The sequence below is a fragment of the Helianthus annuus genome, chromosome 2 (assembly GCF_002127325.2).
Source record: "Helianthus annuus cultivar XRQ/B chromosome 2, HanXRQr2.0-SUNRISE, whole genome shotgun sequence".
NCBI classification, from domain to species: Eukaryota; Viridiplantae; Streptophyta; class Magnoliopsida; order Asterales; family Asteraceae; genus Helianthus; species Helianthus annuus.
The window spans coordinates 161,231,630-161,253,330 of NC_035434.2; the positions used below are offsets into that span (position 1 = coordinate 161,231,630).

At 38.6% G+C, this 21,701-nt stretch overlaps 1 protein-coding gene and 1 long non-coding RNA gene across 21 annotated transcripts in view; one reads left to right on the forward strand and one right to left on the reverse strand.

Annotated features, from left to right (window-relative positions):
- Positions 1 to 588: 588 nt before the first annotated feature.
- Positions 589 to 5,266, reverse strand: LOC110925864. 12 transcript variants are annotated; one of them, XR_004883583.1, is made up of 12 exons: positions 4,717 to 5,263; positions 4,147 to 4,225; positions 3,845 to 3,890; positions 3,701 to 3,743; positions 3,533 to 3,575; positions 3,179 to 3,258; positions 2,970 to 3,056; positions 2,701 to 2,765; positions 2,087 to 2,583; positions 1,366 to 2,017; positions 975 to 1,093; positions 589 to 860 (listed from the first exon to the last, which is right to left on the reverse strand). It is a non-coding gene; the product is annotated as an uncharacterized LOC110925864 (long non-coding RNA). The 12 variants fall into 12 exon arrangements; XR_004883588.1 differs by having other exon boundaries at positions 825 to 1,093; positions 1,366 to 1,769; positions 1,853 to 2,017; positions 4,717 to 5,266; XR_004883591.1 differs by having other exon boundaries at positions 825 to 1,093; positions 2,087 to 2,160; positions 2,282 to 2,583; positions 4,717 to 5,262.
- Positions 5,267 to 8,783: 3,517 nt separating this feature from the next.
- Positions 8,784 to 21,701, forward strand: part of LOC110926179 (muscle M-line assembly protein unc-89) — a 46,945-nt gene continuing 34,027 nt past the window's right edge. For 6 of the 9 annotated variants that reach the window (XR_004883606.1, XR_004883605.1, XM_035985170.1 and 3 more), the window contains exon 1: positions 8,796 to 9,113. The gene's annotated coding sequence lies outside the window, so the exon portion shown is untranslated. Of the gene's footprint in view, positions 9,114 to 9,269; positions 9,326 to 21,701 lie in introns of all 9 variants that reach the window. The other 3 variants (XM_035985171.1, XM_022169937.2, XM_035985175.1) reach the window with 3 other exon arrangements.

The window sequence follows — 21,701 nt, forward strand, 5'->3', positions numbered from 1 at the left end:
ATAGACTTTGAGTTCCGTATGAAGTTTATCTTTATCCTTTTCATCAATATTATAAGGACACATATTGGCTGATCGCAATATCTTCGGTATTTCGAACCCACTAAAAGTAACACATGGACTCAAACTACTTATATAAATAAGTAATTCGGATTTTCCTAAAAAAAGGAACTATCATATGGGCTCAAACTACTTATACAAAAAAGTAACTTAGATCTTACATCGCAAAAACAGTTTCCAAACTCCTGGATTTGCCTATCTAGCACTGTGTTGAAACAATCATATTCATAGTAGTGGTGCAATGTGATAATTGTCTTTTGCTTCGGCTTTTTTGGGTTAATGTATGGATTATTCATGTTCACTATTTCAAGTTTGTGTTTTTTCACAATAGAGTTAACTTCCTTAATGAATGAATTAAATTCATGTAATTTAGACGTTTCGAGTAGCCACCTAGTCGATTTAACCAAAGAGATTACATTCACCAAATCTTGTTCTTTCCTTTGAAGACTTTGGGGCAAATTGTTTGAGGAATCTAAAATACGCTTTCATCAAGTGTAAATAAAAACACAAAATCGTATTTTTTTCATATCCCCTTAAACCATATCCGCTTGATTAGAATTATCGATAGTTGTAGTGGTTTGTTCAATACTAGTTTAAGATCCCGCAAGTTTCGCGGGTAGCTTAACACAAACATATAATATCTACTGGCATTGAAGCCCATGTAGATCATCACTTTTGTTCTAGGCCTTTCCAAACTAAGGCTTCGCGTCTAAGGGTTGAAACAGGTCCCAAACAGACAATACACGACCCTAACCGGTACAAACCCATAACCGAACAGAGTGATCACTTCCCTTTCCAAAAACCTGTTACATACCAGTGAACCTTTAACGAAAGGTCATGGTTTTCATCTTTTGATTGACATCAATTTTATATAAACTTCAATATCCAAATTCTTATTTAAATTCATATTAATATACCTAGGGATGATATCCTTGAAAATATCATCAAACTCAAATAAATTCAACTTGTAGTCTTTGTGACGAAGCAAATTTTTAGAAGACATAATGATAAGCGGCTTATGGAACTCCAAATGCAGCTGAAAAATAACAATAAAATGTAAGCGTTAAAACTTAAACAAAAAAAATAAGTTTGATGAATGCACATGCCGACGTAACATATGGAAATAATTTGTTAGCGTCGTAACATTAACAATATGCATATTGCATGTTTGAATTTGATTGCTTAGTGTTGGTTCCATCTCATGTATAACAAAGAGATTATCATCACTCATATATTATCACATTTTACAAAAGTAGACTTGAGTCAACAATAAGAAATTTATAAAAGGAGCCTTGAAACTTGTAATACCTGAAGAAAACGCTCAAGTCTTGCACTGGAGTGTTCGAGCCCTTGACCATCTTAACCATGAATGGCAACACAACTAACCCAGTCTAGCAGCCACTTAGCCTCGTCACTACTCAAGAATTGATCAAATATAACTTGGGCCCATTGGAAAAAAAGTTACCAAACTGAGCTTGCCACAATACCAGTTAATTACGTTTTTCCATTGAATAGCCCAAGTCAAAGCACAACAGACCAAACTTCGAAAAAGAACTTTATATTATCATATAAGCATCAATAAAGATGTAAAGAAAAAAATATAAGAAATCATGTATAGATGTTTATACAAAAATGCATTGACCTGTTGCTTACGGTTTGTTTGTGTTGATTCATCATTACATGATCCAACGGACAGTAACGCTCCCCTGTTTCTTGATCATGCACAACAGAATTCATGTGACTGAAAGAACCTCTTTCAACATCTTGACCGCTTAATATTAAGTAACATGATTACCACAACCGACATCATCGAGACCCTAAGACACCAGCTTCGTAACCTGCTGCAACCGGATCAATCATAAACCACCACCATCGTCCACCCCGTGCACCACCATCATTATCTTGGCTACAACCAACACCACCTCCTTTGTTCTCCCTCTTCATAATCTGAACAGGTCGGCTGACCACACGCAGAAAATGAGTTTGATAACTTTGTAAGAATCGAAACAGGGAAAAGAGGATGAATTACCTGAAGCTATTCAGTTGTAAAACATAATGGTAGGAAACAAAATGACCCTAACCCGAACCAAAGTGTTGATTTTGCTGCATCATTCCACATCATCAGATCATTAACCGGTGTCCCAATCCGATGAAAATCATACCTGTAATCTAATTAAAAAAAGATAAACTAATTAATTAAAATCAGAGCAAAGAAAATGGTTACCGGATCCCATACTGTAAGCTTGAACTTCTAACCAATTGTAGGATAAAGAACTTCAATGGTAGTTTACTCAAAAGAATAGAACTTTTACCAACTTTTGAATCACTAATCAGCAACAAATTTAAACCTTGGTACGTGAACATGGTAGCAAACGCTTGCATTAGTTGTATGCAATATTCAAGCTGTTTAACACCAACAAATCTGCAGAATCCGAGATCTTGGGTAACAATCATGAAAATAGTTCCATGATCGATTGACACTTTGAATGGATCAGCCTATTTCATCAAACGGTTTAAACGCTCATCCTGTTTCACCAAACAGTTTAAACGGGTCAGCCTGTCTCATCAAATGATTTAAACTGGTCAGCATTAAACAATTTAAAGTGGTCAGCATGTTTCATGAAATGGGTTAAAGGGGTCAACCTGGACGTTTACATAACGATCGCTGTTGTAAAATGTAGCTTGTTTTATATCGACTGCTGATGCTGCTGGTCAATGTAAAAAAAATATGTATGAAAAGAGGTTGCAGGTTTATATCAGCTATGTTTGATATGGGTCAAATAAGTTGTATTAATACTCATAAAGAAAACACAACCATAACAAATTGCACCCTAAACCATGTATAATACTCACAAAACAATGTCCTAAAATTTATTTCTTTAAATAAATACTGACTTTAGGACTTAACAAACCTGTCCACGTCGCCACTAAAGTAGAGGACGTGTAGCCTCGGCAAGAATCCTCAGTTCCAACCATTCTTTGAAATTCAGATTAAGAAGCTGAGATTCGTTAGAAATAATTAATGTAAGAACCTAAAGTAACTCAAGCTACATAGATTCCTTAGAAATAATACATAACCTTTTAAAGCTCTAACACATGGTATCCCAATAAAATGACTTACAAATGGTATCTTAGAAGTGTTGTCAATCAGAGTAGCAATCAATCCAGTTGCAAAAAAAGGAATCCCAATCCACTACATAACTGTAAGAGCCATCAAAGCAGCGAGAAGGGATATTATCATCGAATTCCTTTATTATTTCCCACGGCCCATCATCAACTCCCACTAATAAAATTGATAGTGGAAGGTTGCTGACAAACGACATGGATTATACTATCAACAGAATTCTGACATCCTTCCACATTTCAAGAAACTTAATCAAAATAAACGGCATGGATTATACTCAAAGAACAACAAAGGATGAACAATATCTCAACCAAACCAAACTAAACACAAAAGAGAGAAAAATGAACTAACCGAAGAACGGCGTAAAGGAACTGCAGACAATGTACGTCATGAGCTGAAATAACAACAAAACAACAATAAGTTACAAAAATGGCATGTATTATGCTCAAAGAACAACAAAGAATGAACAATAACTAAGCCAAACCAAACTAAACACAAAAGACAGAAAAATGAACTAACCGATGAACGACGTAGAGGAATTGCAGACAATGTAGGTAATAAGCTGAAATAACAACAAAACAACAATAAATTACAAAAACGCTCTAATCTTCGTAAGATCAACTACACAAAACGGAAATAACTACAATTCAAAAATCTCCAAACCTTATCCTTTAATCATCTGCGATATGATCCTCGTTTAACCTCCAGACTACATAGACATCAAATTATGTTAAATTAGGTTACGTAAAACATAATACGGTGTATTTTTTTTTAAATATTAACGTATGAAAAGATTATAGCCGTTTGAACATCAATGGGAGAAAATTTCAAGTAAGAAAAAGTCAATATTACCCTTCCTGCCTTAGAACTGACACTTGTCACTCACTCTTTCTCGCATACACTTCACACAAAAAGTGTTTTTGTACATGATCACTACAATGATGTAATTGAGAAAAGTAGCAAACCTGGTTTCTCCAACCCACTTTGAAACTTACTGTAAGATTCCCCATTCCAAGCCGACCTATTGAGCTAAGCCATCACATACTACAAATACAACACTAAGTAAAACAACATGTGTTCAACAAAAAAGTAGAAGCGGAAAATAGGTTTTAATTAACATAAGAGTTAAAACTTGTATTACTTGGAATGCAAAGTTATTTAGGTAAGCAAATGACAAACATTAGGCTATGATGTCATGTTGAAGATAATGGAGAACCACCAAAACACCAACAACAAAGCCCCAATTTTATAACACAATACTCTCTTTCTATTTTTCTTTTTAAGAAAAAGATGAAGACATAGTTCTTGCATAACTGGCTAATTGACATCGAAAGCAAGTACATTAACAGTAACGAAATAATTTAAATTTTCATCAATGAGAATGTTATTTGGGTCTGCACCCAAATTATCATGAACTCGAGCTGCTACACTTTCACCCAATTAGACATCAAATGCTTATGATTTACACCTACAAACCCCTCATATTTGGAATTGGTTTTTAAATGTAGAACGAAAAAAAGAGCACGGGATCTTACCCTAGTCATCGGCCGCCACTGAAACCCTAGATAGCCACCAGAGCAAAGATCTAAACCTATATTTATTGTAGCCATCTTCGTCTTCCTTTAGAATTCAACAGCTAGCTATTGTGAAGTCCTCAGAAATCCAGGGTTCTATTGGAATAGAGACTTGATTGATGGGTAGAGGTTTTCAATTCGAAATTGGTAAACGAAGAGAAATCAATTTGCCAAACTGAAAAATGATTTTACTGAAGAAAAGATGCTAAATTGGAGAATGATTTCAATTGATTGAGAGAAGTTATGAGGTTTCCAAATTGAAGAAATTCAGGCGGTTTCAAAAAGAGCCAAGGAGGAGGAAGTATAATTGCCGCTCAAACGAAAAATTGGGGAAACAATCAATTGCCACGTGGCAATAAGGATTTTAAGAATAGGACAAATGGCATAAGTTTGTTTTGTTTTATTATAAGGTATAGATATGCAAGAACTTCCATAACCGAATGGATATAAGGTAACCAAACGACCTAGTTCATAGAATTTTCTTATAAAGTTCACACAATTTTCCTCAATTAGATTTTTTTACATACAATTCTAATATCATTAAGGTGTGTCATTCATTTTGTTAGGGTTATTTTTTCGAATTGTGATTTCGAAATTGTGATTTACATAGTAAAACCAAACCCCTAAAGATCTAAAAACCTCCAACTTGGATGTGTATCCAAGGTTTACCCAACTTATTTCTCGGCTATGAAAATTGTGATTTACATAGTAAAATGAAACCCCTAAAGATTTGAAAACCTTCAACTTGGATGTGGGGGTGTTCATCGGTTCGGTTTATGGTTTATTTGGTTTATTCGGTTCGGTTTATTTGGTTTTCAAAATTTTGTACCCCAAACCAAAAACCAAACCAAACCAAACCAAATAAGGAATATGCAAACCAATCCAAACCAAACCAAATTCAATTCGGTTTGGTTTTGGTTAGAAACCAAATAAACCAAATCTAACCAAATTGTACCTAAGTATTTTTTTTCCTAATTTATATTTATGTTTGTGTTCCAACTTCCGAACATCGCAACTAAACCCTACTTTCTATACTCAAGGTCTGAAGTTCTATTATTTTAGAAATGAGTGGGTTTGAGTTGGGCTTTTAGATTTATATTTGGTATTTTGAGCTGTATAAAAAAATAACTATTTTGGGCTAATAAATTGTATATGATTTATAAAATATTATTATTTTTGTTTAATAATTAATTAAGTTAAATGGTTTATTCGGTTATCCAAATAAACCGAATAAACCAAATAAAATAAAATGTGGATCCATAAACCAAACCAAAAACCATATTCACAATTCGGTTTCAGTTAGAAACCAAACCAAAAACCGAATTCGTTATTCGGATCGGTTTATTTGGTTACGATTACGGTTCGGCTTACGGTTTTTATTTGGTTACAGTTTTTTCTGAACACCCCTACTTGGATGTATATCCAAGGATTACCTAGCTTATTTCTCAGAGCTACGAGGGCTACAGGCCGGGTTGGTTATTATAGATCCCAGTTCTCCTTAAAAGAGTTAAACTCTACAGACTAGTGGGTTAAAGCATGGCTTTCTGCTTTTGTTTAAAGACCTTAGGCCGTGGGGTATGGTGGGGCTTGGGTTGGGCAAAAGGTGACACGTGTAAAGGGAGCCAGCCCACGGGGTGGTTACTTGTCCGCAGGTTATGGCGGGGTTGGGCTTGGGTTGGGCAGGTGGCTATGCCATCTCAACAATTAATTTTAATATATATTTATATTTATAATTATACAAAAATAAACATACATATAACATACATATTTAAAAAAAATACATAAACATACATAATAATTATCAAAATAAAAGACAGTCATTCTTCGTCGTCTTCGTCGGTTTCGAATCCAGGAATCGTTGAAACGTGTTCCACCAAATCAGCTCGAAGGTTCTGATGTATATCCCTTGACTTTATTAAAAATTCATTTGCCGCTTTATCTTCGTCTGTTACGTTACCTGGTTGGGGGTCATCGTCATCATAGTAGGTAACGACCGCTTTACCTTCATCCTCCAAAATCATGTTGTGAAGAATGATACATGTGTACATCATGTTTCCAATCTGATCCTTGTCCCATAGTCGACAAGGAATTCCCAATATTCGCCACCTTTTCTTCAAAACACCGAATGCTCGCTCGACGTCTTTACGTGCAGCCATCTGGACCCTGTTAAACTTTAATCTCTTTGGATCTGTGGTACCGTGTTTTGTGAACGATTTTACAAAAACCCCCCACTCTGGGTAAATCCCATCAACTAGGTAGTACCCGTACGCGTACTCAACCCCGTTTACAAAGAAACTTCCTTTGGGTCCTATACCATTTACCCGATCATTGAAAAGAGGCGAGTGGTGTATGATGGTAATATCATTATGTGAACCTGGCATACCGAAGAACGCATGTCATATCCAAAGATCTTGGGACGCAACCGCTTCAAGCATTATGGCTGGCACCCCGTGAAATCCACTAGTGTGAGCACCTTGCCATTGGGTAGGACAAAGTTCCCACGGCCATTTCATACAATCTAAACTACCTATCATCCCGGGTAGCCCATGATAATTAGCGTGATGTTCCAATATTTGTTGCATGTCACTAAAGGAGGGCTTTCTCAAATATCTTTTCTTATAAAGTTCTAGAATACACGAACAAAAGTTGTGAAGAGTTTCTCTAGCTACACGTGCAGACATTTTTAAATAGTCATCCATAATGTCGGAACTATTGCCGTACACTAACTGCCTAAGTGCGGCCGTGACCTTTTGCCACGTACTAAATCCTAATTGCCCGGTTACATCGGGTTTTTGTTTGAAATAATCATATTTCTCCTCAAGATCTCTAGATATTCTTAAAAATAAGTTTTTACTCATACGAAAACGACGCCTAAACATTTTTTCATCATACTTAGGTTCCGCTGAGAAGTAATCGCTTACCAACAAATCGTTAGCGGTGTGCCGTTCACGAGCGATGTACCTCCTCCTCTGTTTAGGTTGTTGAGTCTCTTCCTCATCGTCTTCGTCTTCCACGATAGCTTTCACCACAACCGCGATCGTTTGTAGAAATATTTCCGCACCATCGTCAGATGATGATGACGATTCACTATAATTTGAAGAACTCATGGTAATATTGTGTTTTATGAGTTTGATATTGTGTGAGAAAAATGTTAAATGTGGTAAGTATATATAAAGGAAAAAAGATTTTTTTTTTTTAAAAACCTAGCCCCCAACGGTTAGCCCAACGGCTACTTTGAATGGGCCACTCAGCAACCGCCATGTCACCTTGGTCCCCCGCCCCACGCCTGGCTTGAAACCCAAGCCCCAAGGGCCACGCCCCAAACCCAAGCCCACCCGGGGTGGTGACAATCCACGCCAAAACTCCCGCCCCATACCCCACGGCCTTAGGCTGGTCCATTTTTTGCTGGGTATTTGGTGTGGCCTTTTTTTGTTTGCTCCTTTATGAGAAACATCTCCAAGAAATAACGAATATTTTTTTTTGCTATTTTCAAAGGATGAACTGTCTCAAAGTTTCAGTTCTGTCCCTCAATCCTCGTTAATTGATATGTTTTCAATTTGGTATGTTTCTTAAGTACATGAGCTTGTTATTATGAACTTCTTTAGTACACTACTACACTATGAGTCTATGACATGCCAGCTTTACACACATTATATCGGTTTAGAAAAAAGGGTTATCAGGATCTAAAAATTATTTTGTAGAGAACATGTTGGTAATTTTAGTGATTATCAACATTTGTAGTGATATTGGATTAACTTGTTGAATAGGTTCTCGTTATAATTTAATCGAGTTAGGTGATGCAGGATTGGTGGACTCGATAGTTCTAACGAGTTAGTGTGTGATAGGTTTTGGGCCTAACTAATATGATTATTTAATTAATTCATTGGCCTAGTTGTAAACTAAAATTAATATTTAATTGATGAATTGGTTCGGAACAGTGGGCTTTGCCTATTCCATGAGAATGTAATTTCCATATGATTTATAAAATCAAATTTTAATATTGATAACTTTGAGATAATATCTAATATTATACATAATAACATTTTGGGTAGGAGCTTGGGAACAGTTCCCGCTTCCAAGTTTTACCGACCTCCAGCTGCCCGTCAATCCCACCTCTACACAAACCACCGCACAGACATATCATCCACCAAATTATACCACCAACAACCACCACGCAGCCCCAAATCCAGTTTCAGCGACATCCAAATCCACCTACTACCATCGCTCACCACCGCTCCGCTCGGAATCATCGTCATCTGCTACCATCGATCAATACCGCTCTACCCCAAATCGAAAGGTTGCCGCTCTATCTACTCCGTCAACCGACGACTTTCATCGGACGATTAGGGCTCCAACAGGTACGCTTCAACAAAACACGTTTTTCTTCGATATGGGTAATATTGAAGAAGATGACCTTCACCCATTTGTCTTGTGTCAGTGCCATTGTTCTTGATTTTTTGCCCTAATTTGTTGTTCAACTACTATGAAATATGTGGCCATTTCTTGTCTTGCAGTACTTCAAAATTCTGATCTAAAACTAAAACTAAGGTGCTGGGCCAAAATTGCCGCCGTAATCAAACTCACCTAATTAATCTATATAATCTTACATTGATGAACAAGAAAAAAAATAAATGAATATGCCTTTACATAAGAGTATTCAACCCATGAAAGTAAAAAAGTTAGGGGTCTTACCTCAGGGACCATAAGGGCATTTTACTCAAAAATATATTTTCACAAGACAAATATATTTCTGGGAAACTTTTGACCTGTTCGCCTCTTTTAGCCGGTTTTGGTTTACCCGTTGGAGATAAACATGACCCGAGTCGACTCATTCATACAAAAGTTTGGGGTCTTACCTCAGGAGGGACGATAAGGGCATTTTACTCAATGTTAGACTAAATTGTTTAGATAGACAAGATTATTATTATTGAGGGTACTAAACTGTAATTACTTTATCTATATATAGGGCCTTGTATTCTCTATTCATAATCAATAAAAAACCAATTACAATTACAACCAAATATACGCTTTGATTTGGTATCAGAGCTGGTCCATCCTAACCCTAATATACAAACCCTAGCTGCCGTCATTGTTCACCAGTACTGTTCACGTTTACTGTTGCTGTCACTGTTCACCGGTACTGTTCAAGTTTACTGTTCACAGTTTTTTTTTACCAGCTACAACTTTTTTGATCAATCAACCCTAACTGATTCCTATGGCTGCCATTACACTCTTTACAAATCAAGAAAAGGCTACCCACAACTCTCACAAATTCAGTTTCACTCTAAAACCTACAAACTATGGCTACTGGAAACAGATAGTCGAACCCTTTCTTGCCTCGCATAACCTTTTCGGTTATGTGGATGGTACCATCCCATGCCCGTCACAGAATGTAACAACTGGAACTACCACTACTGTCAACCCTAGCTATGCTCCATGGATTGCTAATGATGCTCATGTACGTATGCTTATTGTCAACACAGTCTCTGAAGAATCTTTTCAGCATGTTGATGTGCGTGAAGTGTGTTATAATTTAGATGAATATTTAAGCCCCTTTTTTTTACACTTTTAGCCAAGTTTTAAATTTATAAAACACGATATTTACTAACACTAAACACACATATGGGCAAGTGCACCCATCGTGGACGTAGTATAGTGTTGGTAAGATACCGAGGTCGTCCAAGGACACAAGAGCTTTTAATACCAGTTTATCCTCAACGTCTAATCAAATCAAAAAGTGAGAAAAATGTTTTAAACTAAGAAAAATAAAAACTAACTAAATGCTGAAAAATAAAATAAAATAAAAACAGATAGACAAGATGAATCACTTGGATCCGACACGTGTGTTAGTATAACCTTTGATTATTTTCGCATTTTTGCACTTGTTTAAGAGATTATCTTAGTTATTGTAGTAGGCCCCTCTTTTGAAGGCGACGTTACCCTCAACCCAGTAGTTTGAGTCAGCAAGGATACAATCCTAAAGGGTCGGATTATTGAAAGATAATGAATTAAGTTATTAATGCAAATTGTGAGGTATGGTTATCACTAGAACACGCTTATGCACCTGTTTCTTCCTCTCATGAATTTACCCTCAAAAGTCAGTTACTGAGAATCACCATGAAAGGTGATGAAAAACCAGCCAACTACTTGGCACGGGCCCAAGAGTATGCTACTGCTCTAGCCAACATAGGTGAACCAATGAAGGATAAAGACCTAGTCATGTTAACTGTTATAGGGCTCCGTGAAGAATACAATGGCCTCAAGGCTAACTTATTGGCTCGTTCCCCTCCTGTTACCTTTAACGAGCTCCATGGGTTACTAAGTGACCATGATTTTATGATCACAAAGATCTTGGCTGCAAATCAGCAGGTCCCACATGCTCTTTTTGCGGCTGCCACACCAGCACAGCAGCCCCTTTCGGCTGCTGTCACACCCACTCAGCAACCCAATATTGATACCATACAGCAGCAACTTCATACCCTTCAACTCATGGCCTCTCAGTTGGGTTATCAGCTCAATCCTGCACCTTCAGTACAACCACAGGCTTACTTTGGGTCTCGGTCATTTAACAACAATCGTGGCAACCGTGGCTCTCGCGGTCCTTCGCGTGGTAACTCTCGTGCTAACCCAAATAACCGCAATCGGGATACTAGTGGCACACGTCAATTTTCTTGGGCTTCAACCCAAAACACTGTTTATGGCCACTGTAACCGTTGTGGCATTGGTCATCTCCCGTCTCAGTGCCCTAATCAGCCCAATCAGTCACGTGCAGCGCCACACGCAAATTATGCTACTTCCTCAGATGCTGGCTCACAATCAGGACTTACTTGGAAGCCCGATACTGGAGCTAATGGACATGCTACCCCAGACTTATCTGGCATTGACAACCCTGAAGCCTACTTTGGTAATGATTCTTTACTTATTGGTGACGGTAACCCACTACCCATTTTTTACATTGGATAGTCCTAATGCCTCCATCACCCCAGACTTTTTTTTTTCATCACATAAAAAGGCGAGTTTACGAAAACCGAGCTTGTTACTAAAATAAAGGGTGAAAAATAAAAAGGGTTTTTTTTTTGGTGGGTAAAAAGAGTTTTGGGGTAATGAAATGAAAGGTTTAGGCTCAAAGGGGCTATCTAGGGGGATTTTGGGTAGGTGGTAAAAAAAAATGAAAAATAATGGTTTAGAAAGAAAAATATGGTTAGTCCTAATGCCTCCATCACTTACTTACTTGGGTTTAAGTTGGTAAGGACCGGGAATGTATCGTCGTGACAAGTTCTAGAGTTGTAAGAACCAAGCGGCTATTCACACAAGAAACGAAAAATGAGCATTTAGTCTAAATATGTATATTTTTGTGCTCAATAAAGGCTCAAAACTCACTTTTGTGGGAATGGGTTTTTAATGTGATCAAGTATATATAATCGAATTTTTAACTAGACTTGTTATGCCGTTTCGTAATTTTCTTATGTTGGTTCTTTGTTATCACGACGCTATCGGTTGTAAATTTGTAAAAATATAACCTTTTTAGAACTTTTTATTCCCAAATTAAACTAAGACAAGTAAATGAAAAAAATGAAAAAGTTTTTGAAAAAAATTTGGGGTGTTTAGCGGTTCCAATGGAGTTTTGTGTAAGGCTTGTATTTAGGATTTGCAAAATTCAAGGTTTTAGCATCCCCCCACACTTAAATTACACATTGTCCTCAATGTGTCCAAAAATAAGGTTTTTGGTTGATTAGAATGTGTAAAAGTAGGTTAAAAAGCAAAGATTTATGTTACTGGCATCCTGGACACGGCCCCGTGGTCAGGTGCCAGTAACAAAAATTAAAGAATTAAAACAGAAGCCTGGACACGGGGGCGTGTCCGCTGAACACGGCCTGTGTCCAGTTACCTGAACTGGGTGTTTTTCTGCAGGTGGCTCAGCACGGGGTCGTGTTGGTTGGGCACGGCCCATGTTGAGCCTTCTGTGATGGAGATTTGTGTCGGGTTGCTCTGTTCTTTGTGCATGGGTCCATTTTTCTCGTTCCCCTTTTCATCCATTACCACCATGAGTGTGTTTTATTCGTTAAACAACCATCAATCTTAAAAACCATCATATCATTGCAAACATAGAGAGACATTACATAAAGTTAAAGATGAAAGTACATAAATATTAAACCATGTAGTTCCAGCCCTATGTTTTATTCTAATTTAGCAAAATTTCCAAGAAGCTACTAATCTTGGTTAGATAAGGCTTTTTAGAACTCCTTCTTCCGGGCGTGGTCCTCCTCATATGTCGGCGAGCCACTCCTCTACCTCCCTTGGAAGGAGAAAAGAGGGCTCATTTGCATTAGTTTGAGGAGTTTCGACTTCCGCTGGAATTTCTTGTGGGTGTTCCATGGGAGGTTCTGCGGGAAAGTCTTCCCACCCGGTAGGGTTGTTAACCCCGAGTGCCAAGTTCCAGTCCTGTTGTGGAAGGACTGGCTCCATAGGAGGTGCTACAAGAATGTTTAACCTTTGGTGCAAAAGGTTAATTTCTTGGAAGCTACTTTCAAGTCCCATCGTAAGATCGTTAATACGGTCAATTAGGACCTCCTCTACTGACGTCATTTCGTCGAGAGCTTCCCTCAATGCTATCACATAGTGCACAAGTGTAGTTTCAACGGAGGGCCTTCTTCCCCTTCGGCTGTTTGAGGAATGAACGGATGATGTTTCGCTGTTTTCACTCGACATTCTACGAAAAATAAACCAAAAGCAGTTTATATGATGAAACAGTTTCTGGACACAGCCCCGTGCTCATTGAGCACCGTGCTCATTGAGCACGGCCCCGTGTTCATCTTTCTGCAGAATTTCGAAGCAAGGAATCTTGGGTTTTTAAGTTATTTTCTGAATTTATGTAGACTTTTTGGTCATAAATAACTTTAAACAATGTTACACAACATGTTTTCACCAAGATTCCATGATCAAAACTCATTGTTTCCCACCACAAAGGTTGAAGAATTCAAACTTTTCATGGTAGTTCTTGAAGAAAGATGAAAAGAAGGAAATGTCTAGAAGAGGAAAGGACAAGATGGGTTGTTGGAACCTTCTTTTAGACTTACCTAGGATTGTTTGAGAGAAGATTCCTTCAAATCTCTGTCCCAAGTTGGTCCAAATGTGCAGGATTTTTGGCTTTATGTATAGAAAACGACAGCCTTCTGGACACGGCCCCGTGTTCGCTGGACACGGCCCCGTGTGCAGATGAAATTCTGACACAGTTTGTCCGTATTCTGACGTTCTGATCAGAAGGGAATCTTTTGGTGGACACGGGGGCGTGTTGGCCGGGCACGGCCCCGTGTCGGGAAGCTGTTTATGAAGTTTGTCGCTACTAAGGAGTTTATTTATATCGGGTGGCTCTTGATTTGTTGGAACAACCCCAAAGTGCCTAAGATACCTTAATTGTCCTATACTAAGGCGAGAACGCAAGAGGTTATCGGTGAGGGTAATTCCTATTTTTATTTTAGGTGGACAAGTCCAACCCTTTTCCGGGCTCTCGTTAAAGAAGGTGTATGCCGAATCGCTCAGGTCTATGTATGCATCGAACGAAGTCGATGGGGAGTCCTTCACGGCACAATCGACACAGGGACGACTATCGTCCAAGTCTTTTCTAGGTATGAAGGTATTTTCGGGAGCAACGAGGTTGTCGGAATGCGGTTCCAACATTTCCTCATGGTCATCATCTTGGGATGGATCTATAAAATCCTTCCTAAGTTCTTTTGACCAATTGAGAATTAGCTCTTCTAGTTGAAATAACTCGTCAAGGAGCATTTCTCCTAGAATATCTGGCTGGGCGCATTCGAGGGAGAGATAATGCTTATTTTTACTTTCGCCCCTCTTAAGGTTACAAGGAATCGGTGGGTCTATATAGTGGGGCCTATAATTGAGAAAATAACATTTTAATTCCTCATGTTCGCCTCCACATAATCGACACCACATACCATAAGAGTGCCGAAAGTAAAAAGAATTACTATCACTCATGTTTGTGTCAGAAATTACCAACCGCCGGGATCTAACGGTTCTGTTTTCAGTAAGAGAATCTTGGGCACGGGGGCGTGTTGAGTGGACACGGCCCCGTGTTCAGCTTACTGTCTGACTTAAAACAGGATTGCCAGTTCCAATGATTGAGCACGGGGGCGTGTTCAGCAGGCACGGCCCCGTGGTGAGCTCTGCAGAAGCTGAAAATCTATGAAAAATCCTAAAAATTAAAGAAAAAATAAAAATATGATTAGGCCGTTGATTCCTAACTTTCTTAAAATCCTTGTGTCCCCGGCAACGGCGCCAAAAACTTGATGTGCGTGAAGTGTGTTATAATTTAGATGAATATTTAAGCCCCCTTTTTTACACTTTTAGCCAAGTTTTAAATTTATAAAACACGATATTTACTAACACTAAACACACATATGGGCAAGTGCACCCATCGTGGACGTAGTATAGTGTTGGTAAGATACCGAGGTCGTCCAAGGACACAAGAGCTTTTAATACCAGTTTATCCTCAACGTCTAATCAAATCAAAAAGTGAGAAAAATGTTTTAAACTAAGAAAAATAAAAACTAACTAATTGCTGAAAAATAAAATAAAATAAAAACAGATAGACAAGATGAATCACTTGGATCCGACACGTGTGTTAGTATAACCTTTGATTATTTTCGCACTTTTGCACTTGTTTAAGAGATTATCTTAGTTATTGTAGTAGGCCCCTCTTTTGAAGGCGACGTTACCCTCAACCCAGTAGTTTGAGTCAGCAAGGATACAATCCTAAAGGGTCGGATTATTGAAAGATAATGAATTAAGTTATTAATGCAAATTGTGGTAGGCGCCGCTTTCGGCGGTGACGTTACCCTCGGCTAAGTAGTCTGAGTCAGCAGGGATACAGTCCTAAATAGCCGGGTTATAGTATTAATAGTAGTTAACTTATGAGGGGGTCAAAGAGTTTGGATCCCCGCCATCCAATACCTATGGGTATTGAAGGAGATCCTACTAAATTTGACCCAGGTCCCAAGCAGGACCTCTAAACGCTGAACAAGGGCAAGACCCTTACCAAACCGTTCCCTTAACTGATCGGAGTGTCGCGCTCCGGTCAAAGATAATATTTATATACCCTAATTACCCTTAACAAATAGCTAGTGGTAGCAAGGGGTCGAACCACGAAGAGTATGTGGTTTGCGAATGGACTTTGAATGAAATGCAGAAAATGTCACGTTTATGAAGCTTGCTAAGATATGTTTTTGTATTTTTGTTTGATTGGAAGATATAAATTATAACTACTAAAAAAAACGAGCAATTGCAATAATGTAAATAAAGGTTTTGACAAGATAGAGAAAACAAGGTTCACACCCGGTTCGGTTATTGCAATCCTAGGGTTCTTACACGTTTTAGATTTAATTCACTTGAATATGTTATTAACGGATTTCTATCATCAAAGCTTAGGTGCCAATTGTTATCAACGCATACACGGACTACAATGCACTTCGTTACTTCGGACAAATAAAACCTTTTGAATGACAAGGCATAATTGCACAAACTTATTTCGCAAAGTCAAATTTCATAACTCACTCGACAATTCACAAATATAGTTCAAATGCAAGACAATTGTCAATCAATTCAAATACAAATCAAGTTGTCACAAAACCAAACTAAATCATTGTTCAAACCCTAGACTTACAATAACCTACACCGGGGTGAAACCTCCAAGAAATTAGCCGCTCATGGTGTAAATGGCACGATCAACGGATGTTGAAAACTTGAATTGGATCATCATGAAGCTTTAAGGTGAAGGAATGGTTAGGGTTTGTGGTGGAGAATTGAATGGATTGAATGATGGTTGATGATTAGGGTTATGGAATGAAGATTGGATGGTGTTGATGGTAGGTGATGATTCAAGGTTGTAGGATGGATGATAGATCGATTGGGGATGAGATGGTAGGTGATAATGGCTCCAAGATTAAGTTCAAAACTCAATTTTGAGTGTAACCCACGAATTGAATGCGTTAGGACCAATTAGAATCGTTCCTATATCAAAGATACCCAATTTTTCGCGTTTCAGGAAACCACAACCCGTCGCCGACGGCCTGGGACCCGTCGGCGACGGCCTCCACATTTGCTGAAATCACCCGACGGCTTATTTGACTGTTTACGCGCATTTTTTCACGATGGAGCTTTCTAGAGCCCGTCGGCGACGGCCTAGAGCCCGTCCCCGACGCCCTCTAGTTTTTCCTGTTTCGTCCGAAACTGTTTTCTTCATAACTTCTTCGTTATAGCTCCGTTTTACTCACCGTTTTCGCCCACGTACTCGTAATTCAGCCCTCTATCATGCCATCTTCCAATATATTCATTTTGAATCCATTAACATTCCCAAAACACATCCAATCTTCGTGATTAACCCGGTTTTGTTCATTTCACATCCCCGGTTGATCCGATTCACGTCCCGGTGCTCCGTTTAGCTCCCGATTAGCTCCTTAAACTCTTTTAGACCTGTAAAACACAAATCCCATTAAAAGTAGGCTATTCAAGATTAAAAGCTTTGTAAAAACATCAACTTAAGCACAAACGATAACAAGTTTTCGACCACGTATCACATCCCCACACTTGTCTTTTGCTTGCCCTCAAGCAAATCTGTTTTTCACTTTCACGTGGGTCGAACAACGAATACACTCCCCATTCCCGAGACGAAGGTTAAGGTCAATTGTCATACTAAAGTTCAAACTGTTTACAATTTTCAACATATTTAACGGTGAAGTGACTAATCACAAAAAATGGTTATCCAAGATTAACCCGCCCGTAAAACTAACAAGTCATGCACATCCCTCACAATGTTCTCTCCACTCGGCTTATAAATTGGCTAATATGTATAATGTATTAGCACTTCAATCAATTAATCGCTCAAAACCAAGTAGAACACGTACCCGCATAGGCTTGCAACTCAATCATTCTCCACCACCGAACACGAATATCAAGCACAAGTCATAAGGTCTTTGAACGGGTCGTAACAGGGCTAGGCTAAGGGTAGGAAATATGATATTTTAAAGTGGCTAAGGTGATGCAAATTCGATTTTTATTACGAAACAACTAATCTACGCACAACTAACTACCAATATCAAACTAGAAGGCAACAAGCTTTCACCTTTTATTTCTCAACTAAGAACACATATTTTTGTTCTTTTCTCAACAATTTTCTCGTCTTCTTCATAACATTTTCCGATTTTTCTCTTTTTTTTTATATGCAAACAAACAACAACTATACAAACTTGACTTCTATAATCGAATTTCCATCACACGGGTTAAAAACAAGAAGGTTTGAGGTTATGGGCTAAAGGGTGGTCAAACGAAAGGGTTAGGCTCAAAATTGGCTACTAAGGGATAATTTTTTTTTTTTTTTTTTTTGGGTAAGGATATATAAATGGTGTAAACGGAAAAGGTTTACCTAATGCCTTAATCATTCTCGTGCTTGTATTCGGTCTATGGTCTCAAACGTATCAAAAGTTGCAAGTTCTACAATACGTAGCTAATGGTCCACTCAAACAAAGAAACATGTATATGTAAATCTATGATATAAAAGTGGCTCAAAACCTCACGTATACGGGTATGGTATGTGATATGCATAAAATGCTAGTTCTTTAGGCGAATTATTCTCAAATAACCACCCGCTAAATACCCGTCATGCTATTAATTTGAGCTTGACCATGACAAAAGACCAAATGGGTTGTGCCATCCCTTGTTGACTTGGTTACTTGTGCTTTTGAGATTGCTTTGAAAACAAGACATTTTTGAAAAATGTTTGAAATTTTCCCCCATCCCCACACTTGAGGTAAACATTGTCCTCAATGTGTAGTGTTTAAATGAACGTGTCAAAATCGAAAATTTTTACTCCTCCCCCATCCCCACACTTGAGGTACATATTGTCCTCAATGTGTAAGAACTAGAGTTTTTAAAGCACAAGGGATGTGACACGGCTAACCTCCCCAAAATTACACCCCGGAAATTAAAATACAATTTACAATCCACTTATTTGCTACTAAAAATCAAAGATAAAAAGAAACGTATGCACCTGGTTTTTCGCTAGTTCCTCGTGTGCTCTTCATCTTTTCAACAAAGCGGTTGTCTCACGAACATAATGTACCTACAAATCTTAACCCTTGTGTAGAAGCATGCTTCTCACAACCATCAAAATTTGTTAGTTACCTAGTTCTATCACTTTTATGAAATTATTACCAAGCCATACATTATTTTACTTTTGACTTTATGTGGAAAATAATTTACAACAATAACATTCCTAACTCACTTTCGTAGGAATCACGGTTGCATTTAGCTCATGCAACAAGCCCTTTTAAACCCCCCAATAGCTTGGGGGGACGAGAGGTCTCGTGAGGGTTATATAGGGAACACACCCACAAAGTTCATTTAACTACTAAAACGAAATAAAAAAAAAAATTGTACAACAACAACAATACTAAATAAACTACGGATAACACTAAAACGAAATGCGAAATAAAATATACAACAACAATTAACTTACCACCTCATGGTGGTCGAATGGCATGCTTGCCGTCCACGAGCTCCTCAAAATCACCCACCAGTGATTCATACCATTTGTTGCCAAACGGTCCAAACTTCCTCACCTCCTCTTCCTTTTTATTTTCAAGAGGTGACTTCTTCGCTTTCTTTTTCTTGACCGTCTTCTTCTTTGCTTCTCCCAACCTACCAACCATAGCACATACTTTTTTGTTTGGATTCATGTCCTTTTTAGGACACTTATCCTCACCAAGCGGGTTAGTAAATTTTGGAAAAACATTCAAATTTAATTCCCGGTCCCCAAATGTCATGCTTACCGTTCCCGTTGCACAATTTATTATGGCATTAGCAGTTGCCAGGAACGGTCTACCCAGTATAACTATCGGTTGGGTGTCCTCAACACGCCCAACATAGTCTACTACCAAAAAGTCAACTGGGTAGTAGCAATCGTCCACCTTAACAATCACATCTTCCACCATCCCCCTTGGATGTGTGGGAGTCTGATCGGCCAAAACCACGGGAGTATCAAATTTTTTCAGTGGACCAAAGTCGTATTGGTCATACAGACTCCCTGGTAAAATGCTCACACAAGCCCCAAGATCCAGGAGTGCCCTCTCTATTTTGAATGTTCCAATTTGAATTGAAATAAGAGGATCTCCTGGGTCTTGAGCTTTTTGAGGAAGGGCACTCGATAAAACGGCACTAACATGAGATATCAAATCAACCGGTTCAGGTAATTTGTTGTGTCGTTTTTCGATGCTTAGCTCCTTTAAGCATTCCACATGAGCCGGAACCTTTTTAATGTCATCTAGTAACGGTAAATTAATTTTTGCTTGTTTGAAGTTTTCCCATCCCTCGTCCTTCGGTGGGTACCGTTCCTCAACTTGTGATGCATTAATCGGTTTAATTTGATTTAAACAATTTTCACAAAAATAATTTTTATTCATTTTTTCAATTTTAACTTGTGAAATCGTTTCTTGTTCATTTTTATTTTCCGGCTCATCTCTTGTATTTACCACTACACCATCAACACATTGTGGTGGCGAAATGCTTTCAACACTACTACAAACCTCATTATTTGAAAGAAGACTTACCGCGCTAATGTGTGCATTCCTCACATTGCCCGTGCTTGAACTTTGATGCTTTGGGTTCACCGTAGTGTCGCTTGGAAGTCCTCCTCCACTTCCGCGAATTTGAGCCATCTCTTGAGCAAGTTGCCCCACTTGCTTCTCTAATGCCTTTTGAGATTTATCCCTCACTTCAAACTCTTTCTTCACTTCGGCTTTGAACTCATGGTGTGAATTGGTAAGAGCTTGTTGTGAGTTGGTAAGATTACTCACGGCATTCATGATAGCATCAAACTTTGAACTTATCGACTCATCACCTTGGGAGTTTGATGCACCACCCCCATTTCCACTTTGGTTGTAACCCCGTTGATAGTTGCTTTCACGACTTTGATGTCCTTGGTTACCCCCTTGATTGTAATTCCTTTGGTAACCCCCTTGGTTACCACCTTGACGATTGTTGTATGAGGACCCACCTTGACCACCTTGATTACCCGATTGGAAATTCGGATTCATTTGATTTGAGGCGTTACCATACCGGAAATTAGGGTGATTTCTCAAACCCGGATGGTAAGTGTTGGAATTCATGTCGTATTGCTTCCGATCCCCATACACTTGATTTACCTCTTCGGTGTAGTCACTCGATCCCGTTGGGCATTGCTTGGTGCTATGCCCAATATCACCACAATCTTCACACACTTCAAATTGAACCGCATTCACCTCCTTCTTTTTCTTCAATTGAGCTATTTCCCGCTCTAAGGTGGAAATCCTATCCTTGGAATCGAGATCGGGAAGTGATCGGGAAACCGGATGCCTTTTTGCTCTATCGGCTGATTCTTTTTGTTTGGACCGTTTGCTCATCCTCTCCAAAAATTCCCAATCGTCATCCTCATGATTGCTCAAGAGTGTACCATTGCTTGTCGTCTCGAGCCGATTCCAAGTCGCATCATCCAAACCCCGTACGAAACATTTCACCAATTCCCATTTTTCTATTTGGTGATGTGGGCATCTCCTCATGAGTTCTTTGAATCAGGTGAATGCTTCATGTAGAGGTTCACTTGAAAGTTGACGAAATGACCGAATTTCATCTCTAGCATCGTCGGTCTTGGCCATGGAATAGTACTCATCCAAAAACGCTTGTTGCATTTGCTCCCAAGTTCGAATACTATTGGCCGGAAGTGTAAAGAACCACTGTTTTGCTTTATCTTTCAATGAAAATTGAAATAGCCGAAGCTTCACTTCCGCTAGTGCGAAATTATGTCCTCCAATAGTATCACAAATAGACGAGAACTCCGTCAAATGAGTGTACGGCTCGTCATTGGACCTCCCGTTGAAATGAGGAAGGATGTTGATGTAATG